At 42.8% G+C, this 15,094-nt stretch overlaps 1 long non-coding RNA gene across 1 annotated transcript; it reads right to left on the reverse strand.

Moving 5' to 3' along the window:
* Nucleotides 1-1,243: 1,243 nt before the first annotated feature.
* LOC115555962 (uncharacterized) lies at nt 1,244-10,413 on the reverse strand. Its single transcript, XR_003978920.1, has 5 exons — nt 9,409-10,413; nt 3,381-3,872; nt 2,761-2,844; nt 2,002-2,138; nt 1,244-1,850 (listed from the first exon to the last, which is right to left on the reverse strand). It is a non-coding gene; the product is annotated as an uncharacterized LOC115555962 (long non-coding RNA).
* Between the last annotated feature and the right edge of the window lie 4,681 nt (nt 10,414-15,094).

Here is a 15,094-nt window from a genome sequence, read left to right on the forward strand (position 1 = left end):
CTCAGCGGCTTTGTGACTAACTTAAGAAAAAACTCCTACGTAAAATGTTTTAGCGCGAGTTAGGAGCACTCCTAGCGGTAAGATAAAATGCTTTGTGAATACGGCCCCAGATACTTAACCCAATAGCTCTAATATTCCAAGTGAAAAGTATCCAGAGAGTCTTAGTCGGCTGATAATTAAAGACATGCAGTGTCATGGAATATTTAACTGCACTGTGTATGGTACATTTTTATCCTAAGAAAACACTGTACGAGTTTGAGGAGGCTCAATGAACCACCTCACTGGTAAGGTAATTTCCATCAAAACTTCATATAAAACATACATTTCTAGATATTTAGTTCATCATAATTTTCATAATATATGTTTATTATAGACCCTCTCTTTACTTGAATAAAACATGGTTATGTTTATTATATTGCCATTAGTTTTCAGTCCTCTAATCTTTGATTCCCTCAACCATATCCAGGTTCTGGTGATCTGACCACATTTGACTCTACCAAATGGGGCTAAAGGGATAGGACATCTGGAAATGATCCAGATTAGTTGTGAATTTATTAGTTGCTGAATGTTTCTTTTGGTAAATTATTGAACGGAAATATATAATTATAAAAAAGCCCTAGCGGAGGGATCAATAGCCATCAATAGTTTGGGTTAGGAGCAGGGCAATCATCACTAACAGACACTAATAAAAAAAACTGTTTTATATGATAACTGAAATAAAATCCTACCCTTTGTGGGCTTATTCATTTACTATCCTTCAACTTTATTTGGCAACTCCACACCAATACCGGCTGTTCGCTACCATCCCACCACTAATGCCTACCATCACATCCTACAACTTGACTTTGAAAAGATTCCAACTAATCAACTGAACAGTTGATCAATCACCTCAAATGTTAAGTGTGTGGTTGATTGTTGGTTTAAGCAGCCTCACCTGAGTTGGACGGTCCGGATTAGAATCTGGGGCAGGTTGAGGCTGCACACCTGTGGTGCATTTGGCAATCAATGCAAACAGGATAAACCAGCCATCACCACACACCACACTGCGTGCTCCGACACGTCAGGATGAAACCCCTGCTCTTTCTGCAGCATTGTGCAAATCAAATTGTACAGAGATCAAATATTCAATATTCCAATTATTTGACCTTTGATAAACACCAAGCACCAAAAGAAAAAAAAAAAAATCATGGCCTGTAATATTTAAATATAATTTTATTTTCAGATAATGCATTACTACTGAAGACACACCGTCCTGGTTGCATTTCATTAGTAAATACGTACATTTGAAATTGTAATTATATGAAATGTGTATTCAAATGTTAAATAAAACATCAAATTTATCACAACATTTCCATGTGCCCTAGGATTTAGAACACTGCAATTTTTCTGTAGACATCTGCAACTGGTGCATTTAGATGTAGACATTGGATTATCATTGTTTCAGAGTTATCTACTTTTGTCTGACCATTTATATAAAACAAATATTGTCAACCCCCTAAACATCAGGAACAGCATTCTTATAAGTCTGTAGACCATGCTTTTATCACACTACTTCTCATGGATATACTACGTACTTAAAATGCTACCACTTCAGTGACGCATAAACAAAACTGGTTATACCTTTTACTATTCCATACTTGTGAAGCATCACTCCATTGTTTGATGTGATGTTAGGTGATGTTTGGATTCCTTCTCCACCTCTTAAGCTGCAATCTGCACTAGTCCTCCTTGTTTTATGTCCCATGCCGGTCATAACTGGAGCAAATGCCTCCCAGTTGGTACACACCGTTTCCCATAAACCACTGCAGCTGTCCAAACCGTCTGTGAACTGAGCGGCCGTACTTGCTACCCTGTAGAGTGAAGGGATTATGTTTGATCATAGTCATGGATGTAAAACAGACTAATGGGGAAGCAAACATTACCCTTTTACTGAGATTGAAAAAAAACTGCTGGTATCTAAATTGTACAGCTCCCTAGTAAGGGATTTAAGACATAGCATACCTGTGGTAGATGTAGTGTTTGACCAGGCTGGCGTAAATGGAGGAATGGTCAGTAGAGTCGTTCTCTGGTAGTTCAGAGCTTCTGTACCGGTCACAAGAGCTGTCAGATAACAGCCCTAAACTGGTAGGACTCTGAAGCTGAAAAAAGAAACGAAAAAGGGACAAATCATAAAACAACAAACACGGAAGACAAGGTTATTGTCAATAATCCCCACTAGGCTGTATTAAAACTTGTGGGCACTATTGGAAGAAACCATTTAGTCAGGTAGTATGTGCCTACTATTCTATGGAGAAAACAAAGATACAGCTATGAGAGCTGCTAAACACTTGTTTAGAATATAATGGATGGCTCAACACCTGGCCAATTTTACATGCGTTCTCCTTGAGAGTGGATGAGTCTAACCAAAATCATGGCTGATTACATCTCATTGACATTGTAAAGAATTAACCTGGGGTCTTAGCAAGGCGGCCAAATCCTTTTAAAAATGTGCAACAGCAAGGACATGTGCAGGGTTAGAGAAAGAACAACCAAAAGGTAAAAACAAGACGGTGTTCAATATAAGCATAGGCATGCAAAATCAAAAATCATACCATGACACCAAATCAGTAGATTTTTTACACTCTGAAATTATTTATAAATCATCAGTAGTACTCCCTCTGTAATATGCTAGTCGGTATATTATATTGCAGGTTACAAACATTGTGTTATAAAAAAATATATAAAATGCCTCCAAAAACGTATTAGGTTGATGGTAAATACCTGTTTCATTCAGACTTGTGCCTCAGGATCGGTAACGTCTCTCCAGTCAAAGTCGTCCAGAAAGGCATTCTGGCCACACATTAGCTGTAAGATCAGTACAATTTACTAATGTGAGTATCATGTTTGAGAGCACAAAGCTAGACACACACACACACACACACACACACACACACACACACACACACACACACACACACACAGCAGGGTGTATGCATTGAGGTCCAGGCCCGCCATGGGCCAGGGACCAGCCAATCAGGAAGCCTGCTTGGTAATATTTCCTCTCTTCTAGAGCTGTGAGGTCATAGGTCAGGAATAGGCGCCCCGGGGGACCCTCAAAGACAGAACTGTGCTGGAGCTCCGAGAGGGCCAGTCTACATGAAGTGGAGGTTGGGGGAGTCACAGCGGGAGTAAGGGGCTATTATCTTCCAAGACTTGACAACTGTTTGCTTTGTAAGGAGCACAACATCACTCAATCCATTTGAATTTCCTAAATCTTCATAGCAATGCATAAGGATTTATTTTCCAAGAAGGTTCTATTTACAAAACGCCATTCTGAAAGTCCCATCTCATATTTGGAGTACCATCTGGATTACAATTTGGTGGGGTTTAACAGCTCTAACCTGAAGAACTCTCTGAGGTCGAGATGGTGTCCGCCAGCTTCTCGCTCTGTGTCACACAAAGAAATGACTGGGGAGGCTCTGAAGCAGAAGCCTGGACTGCCCAACATCCTCAACGCACTGAGGAGCGGCTCCTTCCAACTCGGGGTGACCAGGAGATGGAGGCTCGGATCCACGGCGTGTCGTCTGAACTTCTTCAGGGCGAAGTCCAGCTGAGCGAGAGCAAGCTGTATTCATAAGTGGCTAGATATCCTTTTCCCATTATATTGAACCATTTCCTTAAAGAAGGGACATTTTACCAACATCCGCGGGGAGGACGAGTCGTTCTAAAATGCGGCCAGCTGTATGAAGGACAGCTTTGAGCTTTTATCTGTGGGGATCGTCTCCGGGGGTTAACCTACATCTATCTTGTGGCTGTGTTCCGGAGGCAGGTTCCCTTCCACCGGCTGGGTCTCACCACATCTTTCCATGGCAACCCCCAGAGGAAAGTTCTTTCTAGAATGCCACAAATAAACCAAAAAGTAGAGTCATGCATCGAGAGAAAAATGTCATCAGTGTTTACTTTCAAAAAATCGATAGGAAAGCCAAAACTGAAGATTCTCTTAAGCCCTGCCTGTGTCCATCTTTCTGGCCAGTCAGATACTTCCTGGTGAAAAAATAAAAAGGTTTGGTCTCTCCCAATAGATTGGCGAAGTCACGCCCCTTCCGGTAGAGCCCATGGGACCTATGAGATTGAAAAATATGAATGGGTTTCAATGGAGGGAAAGTTATTATTTTCTGGGCCCAGTCTTTATATGCCCTGGATTACACATTTGTTGTTTGTGGATTTTGTAGTGATATGCGTAAGAACCTGTGAGGAGGTTGGGGAAGGTTTAGGGGTGAACACCTGTAACGTAAACAAGCATGTAATAAAGTACCCAAGGCTACAACCGGCAACACGAGTGTCTCCGTCTATTAAACCTGCACAGTATATCATAGATCCTGTGACATGGTGTCAGAAGTGCTGAATCCCGTCACAAGCGACGTCCGAGTTCCAGAAGGCTAAGCTAGCAGTTAGAAACTAGCAGAGCGGAGAGCCAGCGAGATGGTGAGAGACAACGTTTTGCGAGCCTGCAAACGGAAGAATGGAGTCCCTGTTCTCAATAAGCCCACCGGATAACTTTGACTTCTCACACAGCCAATAAGAGACCTGCTGAAAGCAGACAATGACTGGGCCTGGGGGAGTGTGCAGCAGCGGGCATTCGAGGAGCTGCGTCGAGAACTGAGCTCACCCGCTGCCCTGGCACAGTACTGCCCGAACAGAGACACAAATGTTGCAGCAGATACTTCCTCATTTGGGCTCGGAGGGGTTCTGTCTCAGAAGCAACCGCCAGGGGACTGGCGTCCAGTTGCATTCATCTCACGCAGCATGACAGAGGAAGAGCGTAGATAAGCCCAGATTGAAAAAGAGGCGCTGGCGTTGACATGGGCGTGTGAGCGCTTTCAGTCTTATCTAGTGGGGATGGACTCTCATACAGACAGACCACAAACTTCATCTCCCTACTGAGCAGCAGAGGCCTTGATGATTTGCCCCCACGCGTTCTGAGATTCAGACTGTGACTACTCCACTACACACACAGAATTGAACACGTGCCGGGGAAAAATCTTGTCACAGCAGACGCACTTTCCAGGGCTCAAATCCAAACCGCGCCTACAGAGGAGGAAAAGCAGATGGAGACAGATGTCAGGTTGTACATCAACAACATAGTGGAACACTTACCTGCATCAGAGGGGAGACTGGTTTAGATCAGAGCCACACAGGACACATATGATGTCTACAAAAAACTCAAAAACATGGTGCAGACAGGATGGCCAAACAGAAAGGCTCTCCCACCAGAACTTCAACAGTACTGGCAGTATCGCCAGGATCTGCTAGTAGCAGACGGACTGCTAATAAAGGGCGAAAGACTCGTCATCCCAGTTACTATGCAAGAGGAGATGCTCGGTAAAATTCATGAAGGTCACCAGGGCAGGGCATGACAAATTGCATCGCCAGAGCACAGCAGTCTGTATGGTGGCCAGGTCTGACCAAACACATAAAGCAGAAAACGGTGTAATCTGTGCAAAAGAACTTCACAATGCACCAGAACCACTGCTGACGACGCCATTACCTGCTAGACCATGGCAGCGCGTTGCAGCAAATCTTTTTCAGTGGAATAGCACAATGTACCTTGTGGTAATTGACTACTTCTCAAGCTACATTAAAGTAGCCAACCTCACCTCCACCACTACAGGCCATGTAAAGGAGAAGTTGAAGGCAATATTCGCACGCCATGGAGTCCCGGAGACTGTCGTCACAGACAACGGCCCCCAATTCTCAGCAACTGAGTTCACGGACTTCGCCAAAGAATGAGTTCAGCCATGTGACCAGCAGCCCCTGTTATCCGCAGAGCAACGGGGAAGCTGAAAGCTGTGCGGACGGTGAAATCTCTCCTGGGGAAGGGAGAGGATCCACACAAGGCCCTCATGGACAAACTACAGCCCAAGTGGCCTGACCTCCAGGCTTTCAAAAAGAAGGATCAAGACATGAAGGAGAAACAAACCTTCTGGGTCAATAAAAGACACTGTACAAAAGAAAGACAAGACCTCAGACCAGGACAAAGAGTCTGGGTGAAAAACACAAGCCAGTCTGGAACTGTCAGTGGCCCAGCTCCAACACCAAGATCTTACAACGTTGACCTATCCTCTGGAAGTCTACGAAGAAACAGACTCCACATCATGGCCATTCCAGAGACTCCTACCGTGACAAGATCAGGGCGGGTCATAAGAAACTCAACTAGGATGGACTTGTAATCACCAGTCTTATACAGGGAGCGTGGTTACACAGGGCATAATAATCCCTGCACGGCTCCGGGGTATCAGGTAGTCCACTCTGACCCCTAGACAGAATGATAATACTAATAATTATATGTTGTGTTCTTGGTTTTGGTTAAAGGATATAACACGTCACACAAGTGGGTTTGTCTCAGGTTTATAGTGTCGAAGATAAATGTTATACGGAGAGTATGTTTATTGTTAATTAAGAGTATGTTTATTGTTAATTATTAATACTCAATTAATACTTCACTAAAAGGGGGAGATGTAGTGATATGCCTAGGAACCGGTAAGGTTGGGGAAGGTTTAGGGGTGAACACCTGTAACGTAAACAAGCATGTAATAAAGTACCCAAGGCTACACGAGTGTCTCCGTCTATTAAACCTGCACAGTATATCAAAGATCCTGCTACAGATTTAAATGATAATTTTTCATGCAAAGAAAACTAAACATTTTCGTGAGGAAGTTTGATAATGTTAGGTTTGTGTGAAGCCGCTTTGTGAACTACAGCTCCTCGCTGCTCTCGACGCAAATGATATACGTCACCACCCGCACTTGGAACTCCGGTACAGACACGGCGATCTCTCTGCCTCACTTCACCGCTTTTTTCCAAGGGGAGGATAAAAGCATCGAAGAGGTGAAAACCATTATAAGTCGGGGCATGTGGAGAGTTTCAGTTATGCCAATGGAGAGATTGTCGGTCTTGTCCACGCCAGTCACAGGGAGCGTGACGTCACATACAAGAAAGTCTTTCTCATTGTGTTTTCTCTACAGCCTTTAACTGAACAATTGCACAATAAACAGTCAAACTCTTTGCATGAAAAATATTCATTTAAATCCACAAACAATATGTGTAATCCAGGGCATATAAAGACTGGGACCAGAAAATAATTACTTTCTCCATTGAAACCCATCCATATTTTTCGATCTCATAGTTTCCCATGGGCTCTACCGGAAGGGGCGTGACTTCGCCACTCTATAGAGCGCAACAGTGACCGCCCCCTTTTTTAAAACAAGCTCTTTTTCGCAATAGTTACAGCCCAATGGTTTATCGCGTTTCTTGCATCTTATAACCTTTGTCATTATTATATTGCATATATTGTTAATACAAGTTGTGTCATATATATCCTTACTGCCATCACGTTACTCGTTTTTCATACATCGTATTCCAGTTACGTATTCCTTCAACATTACCTATTCCTTACTTCTATACTACCAGAATTACTAAAAAGCGCTCCTAGTGCCATCATATATTTTTTATTTGTATCATATATTCTATATCAACATGTACAGCTAATTTCCGCTACATTGCTTACAACATCTCTAACTTTCCATTAATATAAGGGAAGTCATGGTTCATGTGGTAAGCAATCGAGTTCAGTAGCAGCAGTCATCGACAACTTGACTTTCACGAGTGAGGGTAAACGTTTCTATGGTAACAGCGAGCTCGACCAATCAAAGACGCGTTTGTGGGTTGTGGGTAGTGTAGTAGTAGTAGGTGGTTTCAAATTACATTGCGAATAAAATGTGATTTTTTCTAAAAACTAGAAGTTTACGTCTTTAACTTATGGCTTCTACAGGAGCATTTACCATTGTTGCACAATATAATGGTGTGTGGCAAGTATAATTTGGATGTTTACAACATTATTGCTTTTAATCAAAACCTCTGTTACGCTCTATAGTCTAGCTCTCTTATGATTAATTTCTGGGGATCAACAAGGAGCCTCCAGCTCATTAACTCTTCGTACTGAGTAAACATCATGCCTCGTTGTGTTTTTGCAAAGGTTTTTCCAACATTGATTTAACCTTAAACTGCATTATTACTCGAGACAATTTGATCATAAAAATACCAATCAGTTTACCACTGAAAAAACATTATATTATAAACAAACATGTATGTGAAACATTCATCCTCATCCATAATCAATGAATACCTCACATCCAATTCAATCTAAATAATGAAGCCCATTTAGGTCAAATGGATTAACCCGAACTGCTGTGGTTGGCAGTTACCTGGGTGTAGTGGTCATTGCGACCAAGAATGTATAGAGGGTAGGGCTGTAACGATACACAAACTCACGATTCGGTTTGTATCACGATTTTTGACCCACGGTTCGATACATCCCACGATTTTTTGAAATTTAAAAAGCATTTTATTTAAACAACACTTATGTACCAATTAACTTAATGTAACATTTAATAACAAATAATTTGGAACACTGAACAGATTTGAACAGAAAGAATACTATTAAAGTATAGCTAAATGAATAAAGAAATAACGTGTGGGAGGATGCTTTTTTCAACTGTTTGGTTGGTTTAGTCAAATATCCTTATTAGCACTACTTATTAGGCTATGTAGCTTAAATAATGACATAATCAGGCCGTATAGAATGCAACATGTTTAACTTGAAAATATAGAGGGAGAAAAACCTGAAGGTCATGAACGTCGCAATAACGAGGCGTTACGAGTAGCATGTGTGTGCGCCAGAATGGCAATGTGCGTATGCGTGTGTGAGTGACGTCAGCGAGTGAGTGGACGAGCGAGGAGAGCGAGCGGTAGCGCGTGTGTCTAGTGAAGAAGCGAACGAGTCCGGTAGAATAAAGTACCCATCCTGTCAATAATCGGTGGCCGCTTCATTCCGACCTATAAGCAGACAAACTGCCAGTCAAATCACACAAAACACTAGAGACAGGATCACACAGGCCCCCTCTGGATAAATGTCGTTCATATCGCATATGAGCACTTCGACGGCTGTGGAGAAATGCGATCCTCCGTAGCCACGGAGGATTGCAGTCGCATACTTACGGCATCGATAGGAGGGGGCGCTGTCAGCAGACTATTATCTAGACAAATTATTAGCAAATTTCAATCGGACAATTTGACCGCAGAGTTAGAAAGGGCGTATCGCGCTTCTGCCTTCTCACACCGCGAGAGAGGATCGTGGCTTTGAGTATCGCGATTTTCGGTTTGATACGCGTATCGTTACAGCCCTAATAGAGGGCCATGGCCACAGATTCGGAGAACTTGCTCTCCGGTCCAGCCTTCAACAGGAGGGTCAGGGATAAACAACGCCTTTGATCCTTGCAGAGACTAACACACACACAGACACACACACACACCAGAATTTCAATTAATCTTTTTATTATTTTAGAAATGTCAAACTTTTTGGTGATTTACCTGAAGGTAAGCAAAAGAAGACCTTCGTCCTAATCGTCCATGGAAGTGGCTCACCAGCCTACTTGCCATCTCCCTGGTGGACCACCCGCAGTCGATAGTGATGCGCGCGGTCATTCCCATGGTAGCCATCGCCGCCTTCTCTTTGCCTCGTGGAGTCCCATGTTTGGAGAAGGGGTTTGTTTCATCAAAAACCTTACATGATGGTTCTGATGATGTCCACTAGTCTCTAGTTGCGACACTCAAAGCCAGGCAGAGGGGTGGGCACAAGAGATTTTAACGATAGTGCTACTCTTATGAATACTGCTTATCAATCCGGTACTTTAACAGTACTCTTGTTGAAAAATAAACTAAATAATCAACAATTTATATTGCAGTTTAGCATTTTTTTTTTAAGCCAATTGAATATTTTCAGATATGAAATTTGAACAAAGAAGTCAAATAACCGTCTGTCGCAACAGCCTGTTTGAAATGTTACATGGTGGTGCTGGAAAGGTGCCAATATTAGCCTGCATTTTATGGGGAGAACCCTGATATATCTATTGCAACGTTTATCTAGCCTAAATAGAAATTATGTTTCTTCTATTTATCAGGGAAGGGGGAGCCGTCGTCCCCACCTCCCGCCTTGAAAGATAGACTGATAAACAGTGAATTCTCAGAGTATTATATAACTATCACAACGTTTATTTGGCCTTAATTAATTTCTCCAATACCGATAGCTCACATGGACCCCCACGTGTTCATCAACTGATCAACTGACCATCAATTGATATGCCTGGTTCAACAAAAAACAAACTTGCATTTCTATTTAACTTGCAGTCCTTCCTTTCCGGTACCTTTTCCTCTGAGAAACGAAGCCAAAGCAGTTCACTAACCGGTCGGGATGGGCCAGGAGGTGTCCTCTGGGTAGACAGATGACGTCTTTAACTACCAGTCCAGTCCTCTGATGGTCTACTTGGCTCCATTTGACTTTGGTGACTTGGTTGAGAGAAGCCACGGCGGGAAACGGCTGTGTAAACATTTGTATGCAAATAGTCTACATTGTGACTTAGAATATTGTAATATCAAATGCATGATACATTAACATGTGACAATAAGACAGACAGGCCTTTTGGCTATCAAGGGTTGTAGGAGCAGAAGATGACATAACCGATAAGGCAATACTTCTTTCCATTGATAGGTCATGAGCTTACAGATTCAAACACAATTAGATTGTATGTCAATTGATTGCAATTCAATTATGATAAGGATTAATACAGTATTATTTTAAAACACTTCACACAAAAGTCAGGCGAATTTTTGGGCCGGCAGGGAAGCATACAAAGTCAATGTAAAGACCCAAATAAATGCAAACTTTTCCCCGTCCAAGCTGGCGGACGCCGCAACATCTTGACTAGTACTCAGAAGTTCTCTGTGACTTTGAGGTATCCACAAAGTGTAATAATATCCAGTTTATTTTGATAGAGCTTAGGCCTGCACTAATCATTACATTATTAACTTAAATCCAGGAAGCAGCTGGGATGTTTGATGCAAATTGCTCAGAAGGAGACGCCTTGATTCCTTCCATTAATCAAAGACTCTTTGATTAATGGAGCTCAGTTTCTGGTTTCCTCCAAACACTGTTAATTGTTTAAGTTTCAACTGTTTATTAATAAAAAATAATTTAAAAAGAAAATTATTTAGGTATACTTCACCGGTGGAGACATGAATCTGTATTGAAAGTGGGTCAAATATTTAGTCGAATAGTTATACATTTCTAATATTGTGCCTCCTTGATCGGGAAAAGTCAGACAGTGACTTTTTGGCATTTGCGGATTGAAGACGACAACTCTCACAATGCCAATCAGAGTTCACTCCCTGAGGGACGTAACATAACAGCCAATCAGCGTTCACTCCCTGCAGTCCAGCGTAAACAGCAGCATGGAGGAGAAGTGATTGCTGCCGTTTGCGGACTCCCGGAGCTAGCGGTGTTTAACGGGGTCTGAGCAAAATTAAAAGTCAAGAACACACTAATGGTAGATGTATAAATATAACATAATTGTCATATTTAAGGAAAGATGTTCCACTTATAAACCTGAACTGCAGCCTCATTCACATGGTCAAAATGTCTATTGATAAGCACACAACATCCAGAAAACTCAAAGCACACATTTCTCAAGTAAATTAAGGGCTTTTTTCAAAGAATATACCTGAAAAACCTCTGAAATTCTGGGGAAATTAAACATTTGTAGTCAAGAAAACTAACGGAAGAAATATAAATAGGACAGTTACTTATGGAGGAAAGATGGTTAACGAAGAAGTTCCCCTTTATGCCATACTGTGTCTTGGCAGTCAGATTCTTGGAAACTAATGAGCCGGAACGTTGATTGCCTGATGAATTTCAGGTGCTGTACAGTGTTGTGTTTCTTTAATGAGGGATGTAATCAGGATTTGAACTCTCAACCTAAAGGATCACCAGTACCGGCATTATCCCGTTGAGCCACTGACATTCCTGAACTGCATGAAGCCTCATTCACATCGTGAAAATGTCGATTGATAAGCACACATATCACAAGAGAATAAAGGGCTTTCTTAAAATAGTAATGATCTGAAAATCTGCACTGTTAATGGTATGTACCTAATGATAGCCGTATGGTAGTTATACAATAACAAAATGGTCGTATAAGAGGGCTAACTGCTCCAACCTTTTTTGCCAATATTTTTCAAATGGAACTAAATAAAACAAATTCCCATCAGAGGCTTGGACTAAAGATATTATATTTATTTATTACATAAAGATTTATTGTTAGACTTAGAGTATAGGCTGCAGTATGACTTTTACAGAATTTGAGGAAAATAAAAAACGTTACAGAAACAATAGGGGACCAAGCAGCTTCACCGCTCGGACCCCTAATAATACAATATATAATATCACGGCCAAAAGCTGTGTGCACCTCCGATATTATGAATTAAAGACTGCGTCGGGTTCTCGGACGTCTCTGGTACTTCCACAACAAGTGAAGTCTCGTAGTGGAGGTTATTTCGGGTCCTGCATGGGTTCGGGTATCTGTCGGGTGAACCTCACAATTTCGATGAAACGGCGGAAAAATAATGCAGGTACCGTGTCGGACACGGGGGCTGGTCGGGTCAGACGCCTGAACAGCGCGGGTCAGTAGCGGGTTTTGCGATGCAAGCGAGGCTTCTCCGGTGCTGGAGATGTTATTCAGGAGCAGGAGTCAACTAAAACCGTCCACAGTGGATGATGTGCTTTTTTTGCACCGCAATTTTAAGCGCCACGCCAAACACCAGATAGTGCAATTCCCTGGCGTTCCATTTAAGGTATCTAATTTTCCTTCGGGTGCGGGTCGAGCATCGGTATCAATTTATAGCGGGTCTGGTCGGGTGCGAAATGTAATTCTCAGATACGGGTGGGTGCAGGTTTTCAAAAATAAGACCCGTGTACTGATTCTCGGCCATGGTGGAGAAGGAATTGGGGGAAGAAACGTTGGCTTTGGCTCTCTGAAGATTGAACTGTAACTTCAGATTGATGTGGAAATGCGAGCCGCGAGATGGAGGAGAAAAAGATTGTTGCCCGCGATTGAGTACCGCCGGAGCCCCGCTGCCCGCTGTCCGCTGCCGAGGCCCTGGTGCCTCAGCGTGGGCAGTGGGGCTCCGGTGGAAGACAATTGCGGTCCACAATCACGGGCAACAATCCCCTTCTCCTACATGTCGCAGTTCAGTCTACTTCAGATTGATGTGGAAGTGGAAGTACCAGAGGCGTCGGAGAACCCGATGGAGACGTTTGAGATATTATGAATAAACAACTGCGTCGGGTTTGACTCTGGTCCTTCCACATCAATCTTAAGTTGCAGTTCAATCTTGACTTCAGAAGGTCTCAACTTCGGCTGTTTCCCATTGCAAATTTGCTTCTGCCATGGACAGAGGTTTGTGTGAGTCTAGTTCTCTAGCTAAGCGGTGAAGAAACATGGCGGACATTGTGTTTACATCTCTTATGCAAGTTCCCACCCCCTCATTCCTTATTGGTGGGCTTACAAATTTTCGGAACCAGTGGTTTGTAGCCCTCGACCCTTCTAGCAGGCAAGCACATTTCTACTGACATGACGTCAAACGCGTCATTTGACGTCAAACAAGTCATTTGACGTCAAACAAGTCATTTGACGTCAAACAAGTCATTTGACGTCAAACAAGTCATTTGACGTCAGGTCAGGAGAAATGTAAGGAGGACAGCTGGGCCAAGGGAAGACTGGGTTAAGGTGCTTGCACACCGCCGCGCGGCAACCGCCCTGATAACCGCCCTGATAACCGCCTCGCTGCCGGAGGGTTCAGCGCGGCGGTGTGAAGGGCCAGGCGTTTTTAAAAGCGGCTGCTGGTGCTGCCGCAGAAAGTCTACAAACAGCCACTTTTGTCTACAGCCACTTTTGTAACCGCCTCCCCTCTGCCGCACTTCCCTCATTGAAATGAATGGAGGCGACGAGTTGCCATGCGGCGGTGTGAAAGCAGCTTTGGACTGATGGAAGATTATTATTATTTATTTTTTTATTATAATAGCAATTTTATAATGATACAACGCCGGTTCTGTAACGGTGAAGTATCCCTTTGACAAACAGTTCAAACTTAAATAATGAATCACAACCATTAGAACTCATCCAGGGCACATTCCGGGGCCCACTGTGTCTGAAACAAGAGACAAGAGGAATCACAACGATTAGAACTCATCCAGGGCCCATTCCGGGGCCCACCGTCTCTGAAACAAGAGACAAGAGGAATCACAACGATTAGAACTCATCCAGGGTTCATTCCGGGGCCCATTGCGTCTGAAACTTCCTTAATTCCTGATCCACATTAGAAAACTTGTTCCAACCCTTTAAACGTATCAAATTTATCCATTCCTCCTCAGGTACAGCCTGTTCTGAAACAATCAAAATAAACTACAAATCTGTCTTTGGCAGGAACAACTTTTTTAATCAATAATTTGTTGGAAATGTTATTGTTGAAACTTGGCTGAACCAAGATATAGAGTGCATTTGTTCTTATAGAATATTGAGTCAAAGAATCCCAACTTTAGTTTTGTCAGTGACCACAACCTCAGATTTAGGAAATTGGCCACGATACCCAGCCCTAAACCACACAGTTAAGGTCAATATAGATAATAGACAGCAGTGCAGCAAAGTCTTTAAAAAAGGTTGCATAGTATTTAGGTGGCCTGTAGATATTAAGAGGCATAGCTCAAGAGGAAAATATCAACATATTCAAAGTAACTTAAATGACCATTAGCTAAAAGCTTGCATTGGGAGAATTTCACCAAATGGCAACCTCACCTCCTTTTTTATGCATTCTAGCTTTATTCAAAAACCTAAAGTTGGGGCTGGTTGACTATAACGCCTCGTGCCCACTACCTCCTTCAGTCAACGGACGTGGGAAGGCGTGGCTGACTTATGGGGGAGTAGTCTTTGCAGAGGCATCCGTCAGCCAATCAAATTGCTTCGCCGGGTTCTTCCCGCTACTTCCTGCTTATTGCGATGCAAGATGACCCGCTTTCCTGCTTTCCAGCATCGTCAGAGCCCGAGTCGCGTCACAGTGCTTAAATTTGCATACGCGATCTGATTGGATGACGGATCCGTCGCTGCTGAAAAAGTTGAACATATTTCAACTTTCTGACGGCGCCGAAGGCTCCAACGGAACAGACGGA

The sequence above is a fragment of the Gadus morhua genome, chromosome 12 (genome assembly GCF_902167405.1).
Source record: "Gadus morhua chromosome 12, gadMor3.0, whole genome shotgun sequence".
Classification (NCBI taxonomy): domain Eukaryota; kingdom Metazoa; phylum Chordata; class Actinopteri; order Gadiformes; family Gadidae; genus Gadus; species Gadus morhua.